At 38.1% G+C, this 22,869-nt stretch overlaps 1 protein-coding gene and 1 pseudogene across 3 annotated transcripts in view; one reads left to right on the top strand and one right to left on the bottom strand.

Moving 5' to 3' along the window:
- MCU (mitochondrial calcium uniporter) overlaps nucleotides 1-22,869 on the top strand; it is a 204,145-nt gene that overhangs the window by 86,559 nt on the left and 94,717 nt on the right. The window lies entirely within an intron of this gene.
- On the bottom strand, nucleotides 9,228-9,945 carry LOC136793656 (glycoprotein endo-alpha-1,2-mannosidase pseudogene; annotated as a pseudogene).

Here is a 22,869-nt window from a genome sequence, read left to right as displayed (position 1 = left end):
TCCCCTGAATATAAGATTCTTGGTTGATGTTTTTTGGGGGTTTCAGCACTTTGAATATGTCATCACACTGCCTTTTAGCCTTCATTATTTCTGATGAAAAATCTGGTGTAATCTTTTTGTGATTTCCTTGTGAGTGAGAAGTTGTTTTTCTCTTGCTGCTTTCAAGATATTTACTATGATATGTTTTCTATATGTATGATGTCTCTTAATGCTTTCCTACTTGGAATTTGTTGAGCTTCTTGGAAATGTAGATTGTTTTAATCAAATTTGGTAAGTTTTTAGCTATTATTTCTTTGAATATTTTTTATCTTCCTTTCTCTACTTCTGTGAAAAAAGTTTTCTTCTCTCTTCTCACCATGTATATTTTGCAGTGCTTTATGGTTTTCCACTTTTCTCTGAGACTGTTCATATGTGTTCATTCTTTTTTCTCTATGTTCTTCAGATTGTACAATGTATATCCATCTATATTCAAGTTCGCTGATTTTTCTGCTAATCGATATTTACCATTCAGTTCCCTGGAATGCATTTTTCTTCTTGGTTATTGTACTTTTCAACTCCTGAATTTCCATTATTTAAAATAATTTCTATATCTTAATGATATTGTCTATTTGACAAGAAATTATCATGGCTTCCTTTACTTTTTTAAAGCATTTTTTTCCTTTAATTCTTTAAACATATTTATAATAGTTGTATTAAAGTCTTTGCATGCTAAGTCCAACATGTGAACTCTTTCAAAGGCAATTTCTATTGCTTGCTCTTTTTTCTTATGTAGGGGCCATACTTTTCTGTTTCTTTGCATGTTTCATAATTTTTTACCAAAAACTGGACATTTTATTTTATTTATTTTTTTTAATTAATTTTTATTGGAGTATAGTTGATTTACAGTGTTGTGTTAGTTTCTGCTGAACAGCAAAATGAATCATTTATACATATTCATATATCCACTCTTTTTTAGACTCTTTTCCCGTACAGGTCATTACAGAGTATTGAGTAGAGTTCCCTGTGCTATACAGTAGGTCCTTATTAGTTATCTATTTTATATATAGTAAAAACTGGATATTTTAAATAACATTGTAGCAACTGAGGATATGATTCCACCCCCAATTCCCACACATTCACCAAATTGGATGTTGTTGTTTACTTGTTTATTTGTTTAGTGGCTTGGCTGGACCATTTTAGTGAAGTCTATTTTCCCTATAGTGTGTAGCTACTGATATTGTTCCTTAGAAGTCACAGTCTTTGGCATGCACAGAATCATCCTAGGATGATGGTGGTTTTAGCAGGGCTGTCTTTGGCTGTCTCTTTCTCTGTTCTCTTTGTTTAGCTGTCTGTCTCTATAGGTATCACACCCATCTGTTAGCTTCCGCTAATTTCTCATTATAATTAGCTCATTATCAGTAATGCCTGTAACAAATTCTTCCACAGGCTGATACAATTAATATTGGGCCTCATTGCAGGTGTAATTTTGCAACCAGCCTTTGAGGTTTTTTTCTCAGGAGGACTCTTCTTAGCTGCTTCTTTCCCTGGTTCTCCCTAGTAAAATTCTAGCTGTTCTAGCTTGTTACTCTCAAAGATTTACCAGTCTCTAAATTGCTTACCACCAAAATCTCTATTATCTTCTGTAGTGCCCTCAATATTAACTTTCCCACACTGTGTTCCAAATAAAGTCATTTTCCTTGGGGAACACTTTGGAGCTTTCTCTCTTTTTCTGTCCTGCCTTAACCCCTGGGCTAAACCTCTGCCACTGCCTGGAGTAGGGAGTGAGCTTAGTGGCCCCTTCTCTTGGAATGACACTGCTGCTTGGTCTTCTGGGCATCTTCTGTTGCAGAAACTTTAACCGTATGAGCAAGCTGGGGCAAGGGCAGTTGGGATCCCAGTGTTCCTGGCTTGCCTGCTGTGGTAGAACTTCTGTCCCACAAGTGGGGGCTGGCTGGAAGAAGTGAGGACCAGACCTCTCAGCTGCTCTTGTCTCTTACAGAGCTTCTGCAACAAAGAGGTGGAAAGTAGGAGAAATGCAGGTGGACTGCCCCTCCTAGCAGATATCATAATCCTTAGTTGGGATTTGAGTGTAGAGGAAGGCCTACATTCTTGGTTGCTCTCATCTGAAATAGCAACTGTGGCTTGATAGTATCTAAATTTCCTTACAACTTATTTACAAATTTAGACAACAATATCTATTTGTAAGCTGCATAATGTTGCTCTAATAATTTCTTTAACACTCATACAAAAGTGTAGTAATATCAAGATAGCTTAAAATAGCAAAAGTTGCAGTAATATTTTTATATAGGATTTTTATATATTATATATGTTACAAGCTAGTGAAGAACACACGGCACACACATGAGAGGATATATTATTTACTATTTTCTATTATGCCTAAACAGTTGAAAATACTGAAAATGTATAACCATTTGTCCTTGGGCCTTATTGGATGTTGAATGCAGTGAAGTATTTTTTGGATCTAGGGTATCTGTGATTAGCTCATAACAGCATTGAGTCATGAGGTTGCCTTTTATTGCTGTTACTTGTTATCAAAGAGAAAAACGCCTTTAGGCATTAGCTAGCAGAAGGTGAAATACTTAGTTTCAGTAGTTCCAGAGACTTGATGCAATATAGTTACACACCTCACAGCTGAATGACAAATCTTTGCTACTCTTAAACTCTTTGGGAAGATTATTTTGGATTATATAGAAGGGTCTGATATAATCACAAGGGTCCTTATAATAGGGAAACAGGAGATGAAAGTTCATGGTAGATGTGATGTGAGGAAGGGGTCATGAGCCAAGGAATGGAGGAGGCCTCTAGAAGTGGAAAAGGGTAAGGAAACAGATTCTTGTCTCAGAGCCTCTAGAAGAAACTAGCCTTACTGAAACCTTGACTTTATTTAGCCCAGTGAGACTCATTTCGAATTTCTGACCTCCAGAACTATAAGAGAATAAATATATGTTATTTTAAAACACTAATTTTGTGGTAATTTATTACAGAAAGAATAGAAAACTAATAAAACAAGGAAGACCTGACTTACTGTAACTGTGTGGTGAAGGTAGTCTAGTGCTAATATATTTGTATTTTCTGAGTACTTTGATTTTTGTTTCCAGAAAAACTTGTCTGACTTAAAGTTTTAGGCATCTTCATAGTTTTATATCCTAGCAGTTAGACTGTACTAAGATTATCTGATGTCACCTTTCTTCTGCTTCTAAAAGTGAAATGAGAAGTAGATCAGAGCAGAAAGGTTTAATTAAATTCACACAAATAATCCCATAGGTTATTATTGTACATTACCAAATTAATGCTTTCCTTTTTGTTCTGTATTACTAATATGATTGCTTACATTGTTGCCTCAAAACCAAGACTTAAAATTAACTATTAAAGGCTAATAAGTTCTATCATCACAGGCTTATCTGAGACTTCTGTTTTGAGCAAATACAGGCTTCTTTCAGAAGTAAATGGATTTTAAAAGCACAATGAAAGGAATGTTCCATTTAAATGGTTAGCTAATAAGTTTCACAAATACAGTATTTTTTTTGAAACTGATTAACATTTAATACAGTTATAAAATTTCCTGCATAATTTTCAAATTGTGTCATTGGGAAGCTGTATGAAAACTACCATGTATTAGGTAATTATCACATGAAAAATATTCAACACTGAGAAAAAAATTTGTAAAATGACATGCTTTTTTATTTCCTTTTTTTCTTTTCTCTTCTTTTTTTTTTTTTTTTTTTTTTGCTTATTTATAGGTAAATCCACACAGAGACTACCTAATATAAGAAACAGGGAAAAGAAGATTTTTTATTTTTAAGCTGTTTGGAGCCTAAGTCATAATTTGTAACTAGAGCATGGGGGTCTTGTTGCCAAGACTGTCCTGAATGACTAGGTTGCCCAGGCTAAGTCTGTTGGCTGGTTTGATTTTTATTATTTAAAACTCTGTTGTTGTTTAGCAAGTGATATTTATTCACTACAAATAAATTAGAAAATACAATTGTGTGAAAATAAGACCTAGTGATATATTCACTTTTAACAGTTTGGTATAGAACCTTCCTGACTTTTCCTGTATATGTTATTTCTAAGCTGTTTTTATCACATAGCATTACATTGAATATCTTTTCATGTGACACTGACATGATAATTTTAACACGTGGCAGTTTTTCGTAAAGCTTAAGTTCAGAATCTGGAATCAGACTTTGATTCTGGGCTTTTCAGCTTAACACATGAGTTGGAAAATAAACCTCATTTGTAAAATGGAGATAAATTATAAGATTGTTGTAAAGATTAAATGAGGTCATATGAAGCATTTAACACAAAATCTGATATACAGTATCATTTAATAAATGGTCACTATCTTTATTCAAGTGTTCTGTTACATGAACATACTATTGGTAATGTAACAATTCCTTATTGTTAGAAAACTTTATCTAATGTTTCACAGTTAAAAAAAAATGCAACATTTAAGGAACCTCTAAAATGCCAAGAAGCCTTACGAGGTGTGCGATTGGAGGATTGAATTTTGGGACAGCACATGATCAAGAGTAACATCCATATACTCTTTTTTATTTTTTAATAGAATGATAGCTCAGTCTTATTTTGTAGGCAAATATATGTAAAATAATGTACTGCTATAGTCTGTTTATACTGTATCTCTTATACTGAGTTACTTCACCGTTTATCCATTCAATTTAGAATGTGGTATGCAAAAAGAAAAAACTTCCAGTTATGTTTACTTAAGTATGTTGTTTAAACAGGACATTGAGGTATACAATAACATTTGGTGCATGAGATGACCTATAGTTGTAATGCTCTCTTTGCCAGTGGTTAAGTGTGTGATTTTTGGACAATTTACTAATACCACTGGGCTATAGTTTCTTCTGAGTAAAATGAAGACAGTGGACTAGATCAGCAATTTTCAAATTTGAGTATTGCACAGATCCTTTCAAAGGAATATTCAAACTCTTGACTTAAACTATATTGTTGTTTTTAATTATGTACTCAGCTTTAGTGTAGACAAACATGAAGCTAAATAGAAGTTCCCTCTGCTACATCCATGTAGAGCTACAAAACCAAAACAAGTGTAGTACAGACAAAACTACAAAACCAATGTATTAACAACATCAACATGATGAATGATAATGGTTTGCTGAAACTAAAATGCTGCTTCCCATGTGAATATGTTACTCCTTGCTACACTATAGGTTCTTTTGCATTGGGCTACCTAGACTACAGTGCATGAGATGATAATTTAATTCTCCTGACATGTTGTTTTTATTAAAACTATTATAAATCTTTGATTTAGTGTATCATTATATCATTTGGCCTTCACTGGCTCAACTGTATTGCCTGCCTCTCTACTTTTCTCATTAGCCTAGGATAGTGAGGGAAACTGATGATTTCCTGTGTTGGTAAATACAAATATGGGCACAGATATCCTGGCAACACTTAATTATAAAGTATTCATTCAGATGACCCAAATTTTCAAAGGTCATCAGTGGTAAACGCAGAAAATTTTAAACATTTTACAGAAAACTCCTAAATTCTTGAATATACAGCCACAGATTTGGGCTCTGGTCCATATTGAGAACATCAAACTAGATCATTAAGACACTTCTATGATTCTGCGACTAGGAAGCTGTTTCTGTAAGTAATGATGGCAACATATACACACATTCCAGGGTGTCTTACTGTCTTAGATTAGGAAAATGTATTTATGAAGTAAGGGTATTTTTTTTTAAAGATTTAATTTTATTTATTTTTGGCTGCATTGGGTCTTCGTTGCTGCATGGGGCTTTCTCTAGTTGTGGCGAGCAGGGGCTACTCTTCATTGCTGTGCACGGACTTCTCCTTGCAGTGGCTTCTCTTGTTGTGGAGCACAGGCTCTAGGTGCACAGGTTTCAGTAGTTGCAGCACACGGGGTCAGTAGTTGTGGTGCATGGGCTTAGTTGCTCTATGGCATGTGAGATCTTCCCCGACCAGGAATTGAACCCGTGTCCCCTGCATTGGCAGGCGGATTCTTATCCACTGCACAACTGGGGAAGTCCCAGGTATTTTGTAAGTAAGCAAAAGTTATATTGTCTAATTGCTGGAGGGCAGTGGTTCTCAAGAGGAGGTAATTTTGCCACCCCCCGGCCCCCCCCCGTAGATATTTGGAGAGATTTTTGGTTGTCAAAAACTGATTGGGGGCAGCATTGATTCTGGTATCAGTGGCTAGAGGCCAAGAATGCTTCTAAACATACTACAATGCACAGGACAGCCCCCTACAACAAAGAATTATCCAGCCCCAAATGTCAGTAGTACTGAAGTTAAGAAACCCTGCTGTAGGCCAAGGGTCCCCAACCCCTGGGCCCCAGATTGGTACTAGTCCTGTTGGGAACTGGGCTGCACAGCAAGAGGTGAGTGGCGGGCGAGTGAGCAAAGCTTCATCTGCTGCTCCCTATTGCTCCCCATCGTTCACATTACTGCCTGAACCATGCTCCCTCCTCCCCTCCGACTGCTGCTATAGGGCATTATAACCAACACCAAGGGTAGTTTTAGAGGTAAAGAGAACAGCATGATCATATTCATAGAAACTTCATTATTGGAAGTACAAAATACCCTATAGCCTATCCTATAATATCAACCAGGACTGCTTAAAATCAAGTATTTGTGAAATAGATACTATAAGAATTTTTTTTTTTTTTTTTTGGTGGTAGTATGCGGGCCTCTCACTGCTGTGGCCTCTCCTTTTGCGGAGCACAGGCTCCGGACGCGCAGGCTCAGCGGCCATGGCTCACGGGCCCAGCCGCTCCACGGTATGTGGGATCTTCCCAGACCGGGGCACAAACCTGTGTCCCCTGCATCCGCAGGTGGATTCTCAACCACTGAGCCACCAGGGAAGCCCAAGAAATTTTTTTTTTTTTCCTGTAATGGATCGAGGAACAAAAGAATGCAAGTATGGTGCTACTCAGGTTTTTTGTTTGTTTGTTTTGTTTTTTTGCCCGTGTGGGGTCTTTCTTGCTGCACGCGGGCTTTCTCTAGTTGCGGTGAGTGGGGGCTACTCTTCGTTGCGGTGCACAGGTTTCTTATTGCGGTGGCTTCTCTTGTTGCAGAGCACGGGCTCTAGGCGCGCAGGCTTCAGTAGCTGTGGCATGCGGGTTCAATAGTTCTGGCTCGCGGGCTCTAGAGTGCAGGCTCAGTTTTGACACACGGGCTTAGTTGCTCTGCGGCACGTGGGATCTTCCTGGACCAGGGCTCGAACCTGTGTCCCCTGCATTGACAGGCGGATTCCTAACCACTGCGCCACAGAGAAAGCCCACTACTCAGGTTTTCTTAAAGCAAATGTGGTTTCTATATGTCAGTTGCAGAAGCTGTTACCTAAGAAAATAAACTTTGATTTCTCTTACACTTTCTCTTTAATTTTTGGTTTAAGTCTTTATGTTACAGAATTGAATTTGAAAGAATAACCTTTCTAATTGTGGTTCAAAATCATATCAAAGCGATGCCTGAAATATGAAAATCTACCTACCTATCCTGTATGAAACCTTGCTGAATGAAAAAAGCATTGTGTTTTAGCACTAGGGTCACTTTTTCTTTTAATATTTTTTGGTTTAGTTTTACTTCTTATCATAGAAAAATTTCAAAATACACAAGGTGAGGAGAATAATATAATTAATCCATGAACCCCAATGTACCCATTATTCAATTTCAGCATATGAACATTTTGCTAATCTTGTTATATCTTTCCCCTCCCCCCACTAGCTCCCTTCCCAGAATTATTTTAAATCAAATTACAGACATCATATTATTCCATCCATAAATACTTTGTAACTGTTTTTAAGTGAAGTCAGAGAAGGTGTTATCTTGTGGGTAGGCTATGGGGGAAGTGGAATTGTGGCAAGTCTTTGGAATGGTGGCTTATTGTAAATAAGTGGATAACCCAAAGCCTTCCATGTAGTAGAAGCTCTATTAAATATTTATTGAATTGAAAAATCTAAGTTATCGTGTGAAGTAATATTACAATTTTAATGTGCCACAAAGGCAATTTACTCATTTTTTAAAATAGTTTTTATGCCACCTTTAATTTTAGCATTGGCTTTAATCACAGCCTGGCCCCCACTGCTGTTCCTCTCTTTCCTCCTGGCATTTTACTAATCCATATCTTTTCTTTTGGCCCTTTCCCAAGTATATACTCATGACAGTGAACTCTTGGAAATCTGTTACTGCTTTTGTTCTTCCCCTTAAATATTTTCACTTTTAAAAATTCTTAAAGCTAGTGAAATGGGTTTTAAGCAAGAGAGTGACATGAAAAGATAAGCATTTTAGAAAGATAATTTTGGTTATGTTGTGGAGGATAGATGGGAGGCAGGGACTTGGAGATATAGAAACAGATGGATTTAACAGCTATATAAAAGTTAGAACTCACAGTTTTTGGTGACTGAAGGAAGGAAGGTGGGAGGAAGGAGTTAAGAATGATAGCCAAGTTTATAATTTCAACAACTAAATGATAGTACCATTTTCTGAAAGGAAGAGTACAAGGGAGAGAGCAGATTTGTGGGGAAAATATTCTTCTATGTGATTTCCTAATTTGGTGAGTGGCGCGGGGGAAGAATCTTCTCTTGACTCTCAGTATGGTGTTCTAGTGAAACGAGAATTGTTTTACTGTGATTTCATTCATGGTTTTAAACTAGTTTATGAGAAGAAAATCTGCTGGGCTGCTTGTATTCCCATTTCTTCATGGCATGCAAGTTTTGTGTAGTCATTATCTAGACCAACACTTGTTACCTGACAGTCACATGCCAGAGGTGGTAGACAAGAGAAATAACAATCAGAGTTGGGCACATGTTATAAGGGAATCCTCCAATCCCCCATCCATTCTTTACTTAGTTGTCTTTTATAACTTAGAGACCACTAGATGTTTGATTTACACTGGTGATAGAAGCCCAAGTCCTGAGGGAAAGTGACCCCAGATTTTCCTTGTTCCATGCACCCCTAAGCTTACTTTCTTAGAATACTATTCCATCGTAGAATTTTCTTTGCCTGGTGAAGGGTCAGTGTAATATGTGTATTAAGAAACTTTCAAAAGTTTCATTTATTCATTAGTTAAGATAGATTTTTCTTCCTTCCTTCCTCCCTCCCTCCATTCCTCTCTCCCTCCCTCCCTTTCTCTCCTTCCTTCCTTCCTTCTTTGGAGCAGTTTATTTTTTAACTTCTTTATAAATACTTAAATTCTCATAATTAACAACTCTTGTTTTTAGTAGTCACCTAAGAAATTTAGTGTGTAAATCTTCACTAATTTCTGTATTATCTATACAAAAGAACATTTTACTCCTCTTTCTTGTCTGCTTCAGGTTATATATGTGATCTTTATACAAAATAGTTGTTATTAAGTCATTAGTAGTTTCATCATTCTCATTTGAATCAGGTGTGTACCAAGATAGGTCTAATACTAGTACAGTAATTGAAGCTGAGTGCCTTTGTTTCATGTGAGTTTCTATGACCAAAGGACACTGAGAACCTCTCAGGGTAAAAGCTGGAGCCAGTGTATCTCGGGAGTTGGGTCTCCCTTGTGGATAATTCCTGGCTATTCTAGGGTCCCAAAGCTCCAAGACTAGATGGTTCCACCAAATTGTAGATTTCTGTACCAACTGTAATAAAATACATGTAACTAATAATTCAGAAGTGATGATTCTCCCAGGTAAGGTTCAGAGGTTTTGGAGGGTTTCATAGTGATCTCAACAGGTTTAAATTCTTGATATTTGTTTCACTGCTGATTGTGTCACTCTTTGGGGAATCAAAATTTTCCCCCAAGTGAGTAGTTCATCAATGAAGTTCTGGAAGAAGATCAAGTCCAAAAGGATCTCCAAAAGTAGCTTTATTTGGTCTTCCCATTTTAAAACCTATCATCGGAGAGAAAATAAATAGAATAGAAAGTGACAAAATGATACAAGTCCTTTTTTGAAACTTCGATGATGGCATGCTTTAAACTCCAAAATAGTAAATGTTTAGCTGCTTATTTCTGGGAAGGACCAATTCATACAGTCCTTCAAACTCTGTACTGCATAACTCCAGAGAGTAAAATTCCTAAATATGGAATGTATCAGCGCAGGGTCTAGGAATCTGGCTGTCAACAGGGACTCTGTCAGCAGAGCCAGTGAGGCTGGGAGTAAAGCAAAAGCCAGCAGCCACAGCACAGCAGAGACCCAACCAGCCCCGCCACCCAAAAGAAGCCTGAGGGGCAGGACAAAATAGATTTCCTTTATGAAACTTAAAGACAGTAAGGAAAATGATACCCAGTGGAAAACATCTAGAAAAATAACTTTTGAAAAGAAGTGATTTGCTTCTCAAGTCCATCCCTATGTCTCCCCACCTCCATTACTCTTCTATTTTTTTTGATAGGTAAGAAGTGGATTTATTTAGAGAGATAGACATTCCATAGACAGAATGCAGTCCATCTCAAAAGTCAAGAGCGGCCCCAAAATACAGGGTGGTTAGTTTTTATGGGCTGGGTAATTTCATAGGCCAACAAGTGGGAGGATTATTCCAACTATTTTGGAGAAGGGGTGGGGATTTCCAGGATATGGGCCACTGCCCACTTTTTGGCCTTTTATGGTTAGCCTTGGAACTGTCCTGGTGCCTGTGGGTGTGTCATTTAGCATATGCTAATGCATTTCAATGAGTGCCACCTCCATTACTCTTATCATTCTTTAAAACAATAACAAACATCGCAAAACCTTGAAGTTCACCTTCCAGCTACCACTGGCCATCAACACCTAATGGTTATTAGAATATTATACTTTTTTCTCTCTCGGCTTTGTGGCAAATTTTAAAGCCTTGGGGAAAGTACAGTAGACAGTGTACCTTAACTTTACTGTTACTATTATCACCAAGATAGCTTTTTGGAATTCTGTGGCTTGATCTGCCTCTGGATTTTAGTATTGGATTTCAGATATGATCTAAATAAATGTGGGTGCTTCCAGTTAAATATGGGTAGATTTTTTTTTCCAGCTTTATTGAGAAATAATTGACATACATCATTGTATAAATGTAAGGTGTAGAGCATGATGTACAGTTTGATTTACATATATTGTGAAATGATTATCACAGTAGGTTTGGTTAACATCCATCATTTCATATATATAGAGTAAAAAGAAAAGAAGAAAAAACCCTTTTTGGTGAGAACTCTTAGGATGTATTCTTTTTTTTTTTTTTTTTTTTTTGTGGTACGCGGGCCTCTCACTGTTGTGGCCTCTTCCATTGCGGAGCGCAGGCTCCGGACACACAGGCCCAGCGGCCATGGCTCACGGGCCCAGCCGCTCTGCGGCATGTGGGATCTTCCCGGACCGGGGCACGAACCCGCGTCCCCTGCATCGGCAGGCGGATTCTCAACCACTGCGCCACCAGGGAAGCCCAGGATGTATTCTTTTAACAACTTTCTTATAAGTATACCCTTATTCATGGTTTGGCTTTCTGCAGTTTCAGTTACCCATGGTCAATCACGGTCAGAAAATATTAAATGAAAAATTCCAGAAATAAACAATTCCTAATTTTTAAATTGTGAGCTGTTCTGAGTAGTGTGCTTGCCATCCTGCTCTGTCCTGTCCAGGATGTGAATTATCCCTTTGTCCAGCATATCTCTTCCATTAGTCATTTAATAGCCATCTAGGTTATCAGATGGATTGTCTTGGTATCATAGTGCTTGTGTTCAAGTAACCCTTATTTTACTTAATAATGTCCCAAAGCACAAGAGTAGTGATGCTGGAAATTTGGATATTCTCTTACTGTCCTAATTTATAAATTAAACCTCATCATAGGTACATATGTATGGGAAAGAGCATAGTATATCTAGGATTCGGTCCTATCCACAGTTTCAGGCATCCACTGGGGGTCTTGGAACATATACCCTGCAGATAAGGGGGGACTACTGTATATCGTTAACTATAGTCAGATGGTTCATTGAACACAGATTTACCTTTACTCTTTCTCAAAACTCAACTAAAATAACAAAGGTTTTTGGTTTTTTAGGCATAAATCCACAATGGGAACAAAAGACAAAGGAAAGGGGAGGGAAATGGAAGGGACTGGAAATTTTAGATTTAGAAATCTGAAGAGAGAAAATGAGTACTTCTTTACTGAATCCTGAAATTAGTAATGGTGTAAATTGAAAAGGAACCTGGCTTACCCTGAAACATCTTCCAATACCTTTGTGAAATGGGAATGAGACAACAGGAGAAGTTAGTTGAAGGATTCATTGAAAATCTCTTTACATGGTACTTAGTCCCCCAGATTCTCTTCCGCCATCCTGGAAGAAAACTGAAAATTCAATCCCCCACCAAAAAAGAAACAGATTTTCTGGAATGAGGAACCCTGCACACCATGAGGACAGGGGTAATGTACTGAAAGAGGAGGAATAAATGGAAATTGACGTATTGAATATTGGTATTTCTAGCTTGTTTCCCTCATTTGGCTCTGAGAACATTGGTGGACAAGCTTTTACCTTCAAAGTAAGAGATTGGTAATTTTCTCTGGAGAACCTGACATAATCTGAAAGAAAAGACTTAAAGATACTAATCATTTGGATATCCCCAGGGAAATAGCACAACCAGATCACTTTTGCCGTGAAGACCACTATTTGCATAAAGTTTCCAGTCAGCTTTTTAGCCATCACTCCCCACTCCTAAATATGAGGAATCAGTGAAAGATCACTAGATATTTGAGAGACAATTTTTTTTTTTTTTTTGGTACGCGGGCCTCTCACTGTTGTGGCCTCTCCCGTTGCGGAGCGCAGGCTCCGGACGCGCAGGCTCAGCGGCCATGGCTCACGGGCCCAGCCGCTCCGCGGCATGTGGGATCTTCCCGGATCGGGGCATGAACCCGTGTCCCCTGCATTGGCAGGTGGATTCTCAACCACTGCGCCACCAGGGAAGCCCGAGAAACAATTTTAATATGAGCAAAGCCAAAGCAAATAGGAAATAGCAACTTAAAGGGAACAGAGCTTATGCAGGAAGAAGGAAAAAAAAATTTAATGTATCACTAAATAATCCTCAGGAAAAAAGTAATGCATCTAGTATATGATGCTTTAAAAAAGGTACTTTCAGAAAACCAAACAGATTTTAGAAATTAAAAACATAACAGAGTATTCCATAAAAGTTTGGCTCACGGACCCAGACGCTCCGCGGCATGTGGGATCTTCTCGGACCGCGGCACAAACCCGTGTCCCCTGCATTGTCAGGCGGACTCCCAACCACTGCGCCAGCAGGGAAGCCGTCCATAAAAATTTTGAAGTGACGAGAAACTAGAAACTAAAAGAAAGAAATATAATTTAGGAGAGAAGAGTAAGAAAATTAGAGGACCCATCCAAGAGATTCAATAACCAAAAGAGGTTCAAGTAATAGGAGTTCCAGAAATAGAGAATAGTAGAAATGGAGAAGAAATCATCAAAGAAGGCATTCCAAGAAACTTTCCATAACTGAAATATAAGTTTCTATATTGAAATAATCCAGCAATTGCCAAGCATAGTGAGATCCACATCAAAGGACCTCTTAAATTTCATAGTACTGATTTTAAAAAAGAAAATCATACAGAATCAAGAGAAAAACAAGTTTTACTACAAAAGATCAGAAATCAAAGCTCAAGCTTCTTAACAGTGAAATCTACTAAATATTGGAGAAATGACCTCTAAATTTTGAAGGAAATTAGGGGTTTTAAAAAAAATAAATTTATTTATTTAATTTTGGCTGCGTTGGGTCTTCGTTGCTGCGCACGGGCTTTCTCTAGTTGGCAGCGAGCTGGGGCTACTCTGTTGCGGTGCGCGGGCATCTCATTGTGGTGGCTTCTCTTTGTTGTGGAGCATGAGCTCTAAGTGTGCAGGCTTCAGTAGTTGTGGCACGTGGGCTCAGTAGTTGTGGCTTACGAGCTGCAGAGTGCAGGCTCAGTAGTTGTGGCACACGGGCTTAGTTGCTCTGCGGCATGTGGGATCTTCCCGGAGCAGGGCTCGAACCCAGGCCACCTGCATTGGCAGGCAGATTCTTAACCACTGTGCCACCAGGGAAGTCCCCAAAATGTTTTTTTAATTTGGTGATATTGTGATGCCCATTTAATTGGTCTGACAGGCACGTAGAGATAGTAATTCAATGAATAGTTTATTCATTTATTTCTGGATATTTTTGGCATCTTAATTTTAAGAATTGGAGCACTGGGGAGAAGGGGGATGATACTATGGAGGGAATGTTAGATAGAGAGCTTTTTGCTGTAGATTTTGGTGTCTTGTTATTGGTTATCAGGAAAGATTTGATGGTTTGAATTTGTCAGGCAAGGAGTTTGGGGATGATAAGAAGTTGTTGAGGCTGAGGCTACTTGGAGCCAGTCGGGACCTCTTTGTTTAGATGTATAAACTGATCATATCCTCAGCCTGGGCTGCCAGATTTTAAATGATCATATCCTCAGCCTGGGCTGCCAGATTTTAAAATTTCTCCCCATATGTTCCTTTTTGCTGCTGACACTTTGCTTTTTGATACAGCCTCTTCAGTTTCTTAGATTTAATAATTGTAAATGAATTGTGGGGTTAAATTCATCTTAAGACCAGCCAGGTTTTAGGTTTTGAGTATTCTCGAAGGCAAAATATACACAAAGTATACTGTGTGTGAAACATCATCCATTCATTCCATTTTTGATTAAAACAAGACTTTGGGAGTTGTGTTTATGTCTGTTTTCAGAAACAGATGGTTTTGTGGTTGTGCTAGAAGCAGATGTTTTGTTTTTCTGGGAATTGATTGAGACTTAAGTGTGAAAGCTTCACCTGAGCTAATTCTTAGGGAAGGATGAGAAAGACAAGTTGCTTAGTTCCCAAACATACTTTAGAAAAATAGCTATCTACTTTTCATGTCAGTTCCTTTCTTTCTTTTTCTTTTTTTTCTTCCTTCCTGTGGTTGCTCTGATACAGTTAAAGTCTTTGTGGCTTGGCTGAAGGGCCAGTGATCCTGGAACCCATTTTAGTGAGAGGATCTGTAGATGATCCAAATGGTCAGTTCTGATGAATTGAGGACACTGTGATCTGTGGTCATGCATAGGCCACAAAAAGGAGAAACTCCTTTTCACTCTCATCAGAGTGGGGGTCACTTCCATGAGGGAAACCAGTGGGTATTGCCAGGACTACAGACTCCTCTCTGTAGTCCTTGAATCATGATTCTCTATACTCTGTCCTGGATCTGTTCTTCACCATTGCTGATTCCACAAAATATACCCTAACCACATATTCAGTGGGAGGAGCTCAAGAGTTGGCAATACAGAAGAATGCATATCCCTTCTCAGTTTACCCCAAAATCTCCATTGTGAAGTGGTTATAGAGGTGTAGCAGTACTTGAACTGGTCCATTTCGACTTATAGTGTGCCTGGTACAGTCTCACCTTCATACCATATGTATTCCTTAGCCCATGCACTCGCAAATGTTATTTATTCTTTCTCTAAATCCTACTTATTTTTAAAAGTCTAACTGAATTTCTACCTCTTCTGAGGAACCCAGTTTTAACTTTTATTTTCTTATTTAACGTTGCAAGGTTGTGTGTCTAGTTTCCCTTACCGATTTGTAAGTCCCTTATATGTAGGACTCATGCTTTATTTGTATCTTGGCTGGTAGTTAGCAAAGCCAGGAACAACAGAGGTTATTGTGATTCTAGTGTAGCTGTCTAACCATGAGCCAACATCCTACAGTAGTATATCAGGGACTAGCCCATTTATCAAAAGATAAATGACCAAAATACAGAGAATTTAGAAATGTTTGTGACTGGTGGTGTCTCTCACTGGACCCTTCTTCCGCTAAGGCAAACCTGAGTAATTTGTAGCCTATAGTTCTACAGGAAAGTGTGAAGGGAATTCCCAGACAAAAAAAAAGAAAAAAGAAACAGTAACTCGGGTGGTTTGAATTTTTTGCTGAATGTACTTTAAGAATAATCAATATCCACCCTAAGTACTGCACTGAATAGTTTAAATGAAACCACTGCATTGTTCGTGCTCCACCTTGGCTACAGAATGTCATCATGTAGACGGTTTTCAAGTTGGATTTTATTACCTGACAAAAGTAGCCATCTGGGTGCATCTAGTGAAACTTCTAGATATTTCGAAGGATTAAGATTATGGTTTTTAATTCCCTTCCTTTCCTTCACCCCTACCCTCATGTCCAAAACAAGTGTGATGCTATTCACTTTAGAATATTATTTAGGACAAAAGGTATGATAAAAGCAAACTAGTGGCTCCTTGAAGGAGTGTGTTTTGGACTCAGATATGGAATTGCCACATGCCACTACTTTGGGCCTGTCTTTGGCATCTGAGAGACTTTTGCATGTACTGTGTGAACACTCTCTTCTTCCCTAGGAGAGCTTGGTTAGTGGAACAGTGTTGGGATTTCCAGCCCATTTTCTGCTGAGGGAAAAATATGTCAAGTTAAACATTGCAGGATGAATAGAGGCTTTTGGGGCAGGGACATGGGGAGAGCTGTAGTATCCAAAGTATTATCAGAGGAAGGGAGAGAGCAGAGATCATACCAAGAAAAACACAGGGGTGGAGTGAGGTGGAGAACAAAATGTAAGTCCCTAAAATCAGATGCATGTGGGAAGGATCTTCTTCATAATTTAACTACAAATGTTAAAAAAAAGAGAGAAAGAAATATTGTTTATTTCTTCTTTTCTTTTTTAAAAAATTCTTTTACTTTGTCTTTGAGTTTTTGGTTTCAAAAGCAGGTTAAATAGAAGCTTATTATGAAGTCTAGAACCATAGGCATTATTGAAATTTACCAGCCCCCAAAAGTCAATATCTTTTTGGCTGTTCCACATAATTAACCCTGCTGCTTGATCCAAGGGAAGCCAGGGGAAGACCAGGCACTGTTGGATGATGTAGCTCCTTGCTTAACCCTTCATGTTGTGCTGCAAGGTTGAATAGCCCATTTACTTGGATCTGTGAGGGGTTGCATTAAGATATTTCCTTCTACTCCCTCTTGAGAACCGGTGAAAAGAGAATGCCTAATTCAGAGAGAGAGAGAGAGAGAGAGAGAGAGAGAGATTGCTTGCTTTGAATTTGATTAAAAGGAAGTACATAGGCTTTTGTTTTCTTTACTTTTGTTTTTTCAGATCTTATCGAATTAATACTGTCAAATTTGGGAAAATGTGGCTCTGTTTTCTTAATATATCTCTTAGAAGCATGTGTCTTACGCAGATAGTAATTGTGGTTTTTAAAAGCTAATGTGCATAAGTTACTTACTTAAAATCAAGCTGTCTTGTAGCCATGCATAATTTTCTTGAGCATTTTGTTGAAGGTAGTTACACTTTTTTAACTGGCTACATATAGTTTTAGGAGAGGTTAAAAAATAGATTTAAGTAAGCTAGCAGGCATGTCTAAGAAGGGCAGAAAGTCCTGCAAAGCAGTTTTCGGCAGGGATTAGATCTCTGGATGCCCTTGTCTGTCAGGAAAAGCCCTCTGTGCACCCAGCAGCTCCCATAAATGTTAATGTGGCACTATGCAGGGAGCCAGTGCTGGGGAAAAGCCTGTCCCTGGGTAGGCGTAGGTGAGTGTGAGAGGGCTGCTGGGCGATCTGCCTCTGGCTGAAGTAGATTGCAGAGCGACCTTGCCTTTTCAGGACACTGGTGTGGGGAATTCCTGCTACCCAGTGAATTTGGGGAGATGCCTAAATGCTGATATATTTTCAGCTCTAAAGTAATAATGCCCTTGTCGGAGTGAGGAGCAAAAAGCACATAGGGGATGACTTTAAAACATGAATCAACCAATTCCTAGTGTATGTCTTTTACTTTCTAGATAGAGCTGTTCAAGCAGAGTCTTAACTGTTGTCAAGGGAGTTGGGATTCCACATAGTTCAGGGATTGCCCTTCTTTTCCATTCCCCAGGGCTCCTCCTTCCTTTAGATATTTAGCATGCAGATGCAGTTTCATGATCCAGCTGGAGAATCTCCCCAATTTCCACATATATCACACAGTCAGCGAAGCAAATGATTATAGTGGCATCTCCACACAAACCTGGCAGTGCTACTGCTAGCAGGTTTCCAGTAACCTTGGTGTCTCTGCAGCAAGGTTAGTGGCTGTGTATTTACTAAAGGTACAACTTTCTTTTTCTCTTCTCTCTCTGCTTCCACACATTTCCCCACTTCCCCTCCTGCTACCACCCCCTACCACTTAGGTTTATAAACTTTCAAATGGTATGCAGGGACTAGATGTGCATTTTAAAAATACATTTTAGAGTTTTTTAAACATTGTATTACAGAAATATATTTCAATGTCCAAAAACATTCTCTAATTGTCACAGTTAGTGGCAGATTAAGGAAACAGAATATAAAATAGACTATATTCTAGGAAGTCATGCTCGTTGAGTAGGCATTTATCCGACAAATTGAAATGAGTTACTTTTGTGTGTTGGCATATATTCCAGAATTGCAATTGTATTCACTTTTTAGTGTTTATGTAATTTTTGTTGGCTCCTTTCATGGAAGTAAGGGCTCACTTTATCTCTGACCCTTGTCTTATTACAAGTAAGATCCTACAAGAGCGGCAATATTCATCTTAGTATAATTTGTAAAAAAGAAAAAAACCCCATTATATGTGTAGCCACTTATTTTAATTTAGTGTTAGTTATTTAATAGTAGAAGTGGTTGAAGGAATCCTTTTGGAAAGGATATTTTTTTTAATAGAAATTAAAGGGGTGTTGCTCAGCAACTCTTAATTAATCAATGTTTATCAAAATATACTATGGGAACATATTGAGCACTTTGCAGATTCTAAAGAAGAAGAATATGTCCTTGTCTACAAGGTGTTTCTTACCAATTTGAGGAGATGAAAGTTGCCTATGCAACGGTAAGTGAACAAGACTGTTTTAAATAAGGTATTAAGCAATGCAGTAGAAGTTCAAGAATAGAATGATACATAATGGACTGATTTGCCATAGAAATATTTTCATTAGACATGAGATTAGTGTTCACAGATGTCACCCAGTTTAGTTTATGTAGTTAAGGGTAGCTGTTGGTGGGATTCTGGCTAGGCTTATACACACAGACATACACACACACACATACCTGTTTTATGCTGTATTTGAACACATCAGCCTGGAGTGAGCAGCCATTCTTTTTGCTACCTAAAAACAAGTCACATATAGTAGAAGGAGATGAGTTTTTAGAATCAGATACATCTGAGTTCAAATCCTAGCTGTGCTGATTCTTAGCTGTATAACTTCCTGCACCTCAGTTTTCTCATTGGAAGGATTAGGATAATAGTTACTAATTCACAGATTTGTTGGGATTAAATTATTTTGAAACACAAACATTGTTTCTCACTGAATTCAGTCCTCCTGGAAACATGCCAACACTGGTAGAAAATGTGAGTTTGAAGCTTTAGGTATTTCCTACAGTACTTGTTCTTATGCAAACCATCAAATTAGTGCTTTCCTACCCTCTCTTATAAATCTATACCTTCTGAACTTCAAACAGCAAAATAGCCAAGAAAATTTCTAATAGAGAGAGGGAAAGATTTTTCAGGGACCATATTTTAATCTCAAACTTAAAAGGGTAAACTTTCTATCAGCTTAATAATGTAATATAAAAAGATTTTAGTATTAAGCCAAACAAAACATAATTTGAAAGACAAACATTCTGCCCCCTGCACCTTATAAAATATATTGCTGGACCCAGCTGAGGTCCCACTTCCAAGAAGGCTTCTCTGGTCACCCCTGCCCACAATAATCTTGACTCACTGAAAATTCCGTTTCTCTTGGTTATTTAAATTTCATTGAGTTTCCTCTGATATGGCACTTAAACATTGTTATAAACCAGTGTATGTGCATTTTATAATTGTATCATGTCTTGCTAATTAGATTGTAACCTCTTAGCCATCACAGACCTTGGCTTAAACCTCTCTCTTTTCTTCACAGCACCCCAGTGTTGCTCTGTACATAATACATACTGAATTGATACCTTTTTCTTGAGGAAAGTGATAACAATTGTCAGGAAACAAGGACAGAGTCTATTCTGTACTCTAGTCTGTGGAGGGACTTCTGGCATGTTCATTTAATAGGTATCTAGGCCATTACCTAAACAAGTAGTTGTTGACTTTTGAGTATATGACTCCAGCTAGTTAAACAACTCAGTGACTGCTTTCCAATGTAGCACTGAAATGATGGGATTGTAGTGAAACCACATAGGTAGTAGGCTGTATAAATAGTTGCACATACAAACTAGTGATGAGTAAATTTCATCTAATACGTTCTATTTAGAAATGTTACACTACACCATATCGCTAAGGGATAGGTAAAAAAGATGTGTTTAAAAAATCATGTTGTATTTTTGCATTGTCACCTAGTAGCACATCTTGAGTAGTTGACTCAACAGAGTGCTTGCTTGGTAGTCTATAACATCCCCTGTTTTAAAAGCTGCTGTAACGGACCAGGTGGTTTGTTGGAATAAACCTCACATTTGCTAAGTAGGGACTCGAGAGAATAAGCATTGGGTATGTCTGAATTTCTTCCTCTGGCAACAGTCTAGAATGGGGCATGATGTCTTGGAGCCAGTTTTGCTGTTTTCCTGAATCTTTTATGTCTTGTTATTTCTTTAAGTGGAAGAATAAGACTGTGCTTAGAGTCCTGTAACTGGTTCATTTGCGCCTGTCTCGAATGATTACTGTGTCTACTCCTTGAGGCTTATAAGGGGTGAGTTTAGGGTATTAGATGAATAAAAATTAGAGGGTAGGCTTGTAATTTCTCACTTCTTTTCTTTGGGTCCTTCCATTGACTATCTCTAAGTTCACCAATGCTCAGGTACACTCCAGGGACCTTAAAACCTACCACAGTCAAGTGAGCAGAGCTGACACGCTGGATAACTTGACCAGTTCCAAAAATGGGATTGAATGACTAGAAATTTTGGAAACAGGGTACTTAAGAGTATAATCTTAGCATAATAGGCAGTAAGATGTTTTAGATTTAAATAATATTATGTAATTCACATTCTGTCGTTGGTAGTATGAGTACCAATTAATACATAACAGAGTCAAATGGCTGGAATTTGAGTGATTGCTAATGCATATTCATTATATTATGGCATTTCTCAAATGTCTATAGCTTCTGTGATGTAGTTAGAACTACATTAGCTTTAGCTTGATGTCAAGCAAGTGTTGAAGCTATAAGAATTTATAATGCTAGCTTTATATTATTTTATAGTCTAATCATCTTATTTGAGCTTTCTCTCTCTGATTTTGTTTTATGGGGAAATTGCTCCATTTTCATACTACATCCAGATAAAATAAGGTTAAACCATATTTGACAAACAGGATTAGCTCTTCCTCTCATCCCTTCATTCAAATGTAAGATTGGTGAAGTTCATCTCCAAGGCTTCTAGCTTTCCCTTTCTGTTCCTATTAACCCCTACTGAGTCCTGTTCTCTCAGAATTCTCCATCATATTTGCATCCAAGAAAAAGATAGACTATCACTACATTAATCTTTGTGACCCTTCTGGGCTTCTGAAATTAGATTCATATTTCTAATCATGGTACTAAAGCAGTTATCCTCTTTCAAAGGCATTTCAGACTTCATCAAGCCATCTAAGTCACACAATAAAATATGGAGTAGTAGAAAAGAAATTTGAAGACCAGCTAGCATGATTAGAGATCCTCAAAAGGATGTCAGTTCCTCTTCTCATTACATATCCCACCAGCCATGTGTGATATATTTACTGGCTTTGGTTCTGGTTTGAACAGTGGCTCAATTCAGGAGGCTTTGTGGGAACCTGTTCTGTGCCATGCATTGTCATAGACCACTTAAACTGTAGACATATACATCAGAATTCTGAATTCTGTAGATCTTTCTTACCCCTACAGCATTACAGTCCAGCATTTTGGTCTGGTTCTAGTGTATGTCTCTCATGTTGCAAAATTTAGCAAAGGAGAGGAAGGAAAAGCTGTTCCCTGAATCTATATCAAGTGAATGTTGGCTTTTTTCAATAGAATGAGAAGGGCAGTGACCTTTAGGCTAGTTCCAGACTTGTCTATTTTCAGTACTTTCTGTCCGCCTTCTTCCATTCCCCTTTGGGGTTGGGTGTGGGGGGTAAGATATACAGGAAGTTGTGTGTGTCATATACTTCCCAGCAGCCTAAACAATTGAAGATTGTTACCTGATTGTTACCTGAATGAGGTCTAAGGTGAATCATATGTACTCATCTTAGAAACTGTGGTATTAAAAAGAAAACTCTGCAAGATAATTCTGATGTGTTTTATTTTCCAATTCTATTATTTTGTAAGTAAATGCAGATGAAAGTATAGTAAGTGTGGAGTTGAAATACACATCTCCTGTTGGGTTTGGTTTGGTTTGTTTTGGTTTGTTTCTTTTCGGCTGCAATGTGCAGCATATGGGATCTTAGTTCCCTGACCAGGGGTTGAACCTACACCCCTGCAGTGGAAGCGTAGAGTCTTAACCACTGGACCACCAGGGAAGTCCCCATCTCCTGTTAAATTGAATCTCTTTTTGCTTGATAAATATCCCTGGGTATTCCTGGGATTCCCTGGTCCTTGTTATTTATAAGTTTGTATCTAGGGAAGGCTCTGGCTACACAGTAACAGCTGCTAGGCATGCTATATGCCACTATGCTCAGAAAGCTTTGATTGTAGAAGTAGTTTTGTGAATAATAGCACTTCATTTGAAATGTAATCTCCTAGGATCTCATATCCAGTATATAATTTAAATCATGATAGTGCTTTTCATTTTGATTATAGAGAAATAAGAAACAAAGAAATATATTGTGGTCTGACAAAGATAAATCAGATATTTTGGAGGCGTTTCAAAATCGTAAAAGCCTTGCTCTCTTGGTATATATTTAGTGGATATTCCTCAGAGTGATTGATTCTCCCTGGAAGGAATAGTGTTCA

The sequence above is a fragment of the Kogia breviceps genome, chromosome 2 (genome assembly GCF_026419965.1).
Source record: "Kogia breviceps isolate mKogBre1 chromosome 2, mKogBre1 haplotype 1, whole genome shotgun sequence".
NCBI classification, from domain to species: Eukaryota; Metazoa; Chordata; class Mammalia; order Artiodactyla; family Physeteridae; genus Kogia; species Kogia breviceps.
Note: the sequence above shows the minus strand (reverse complement) of the source record. Positions and strands in the feature narration are given on the sequence as shown.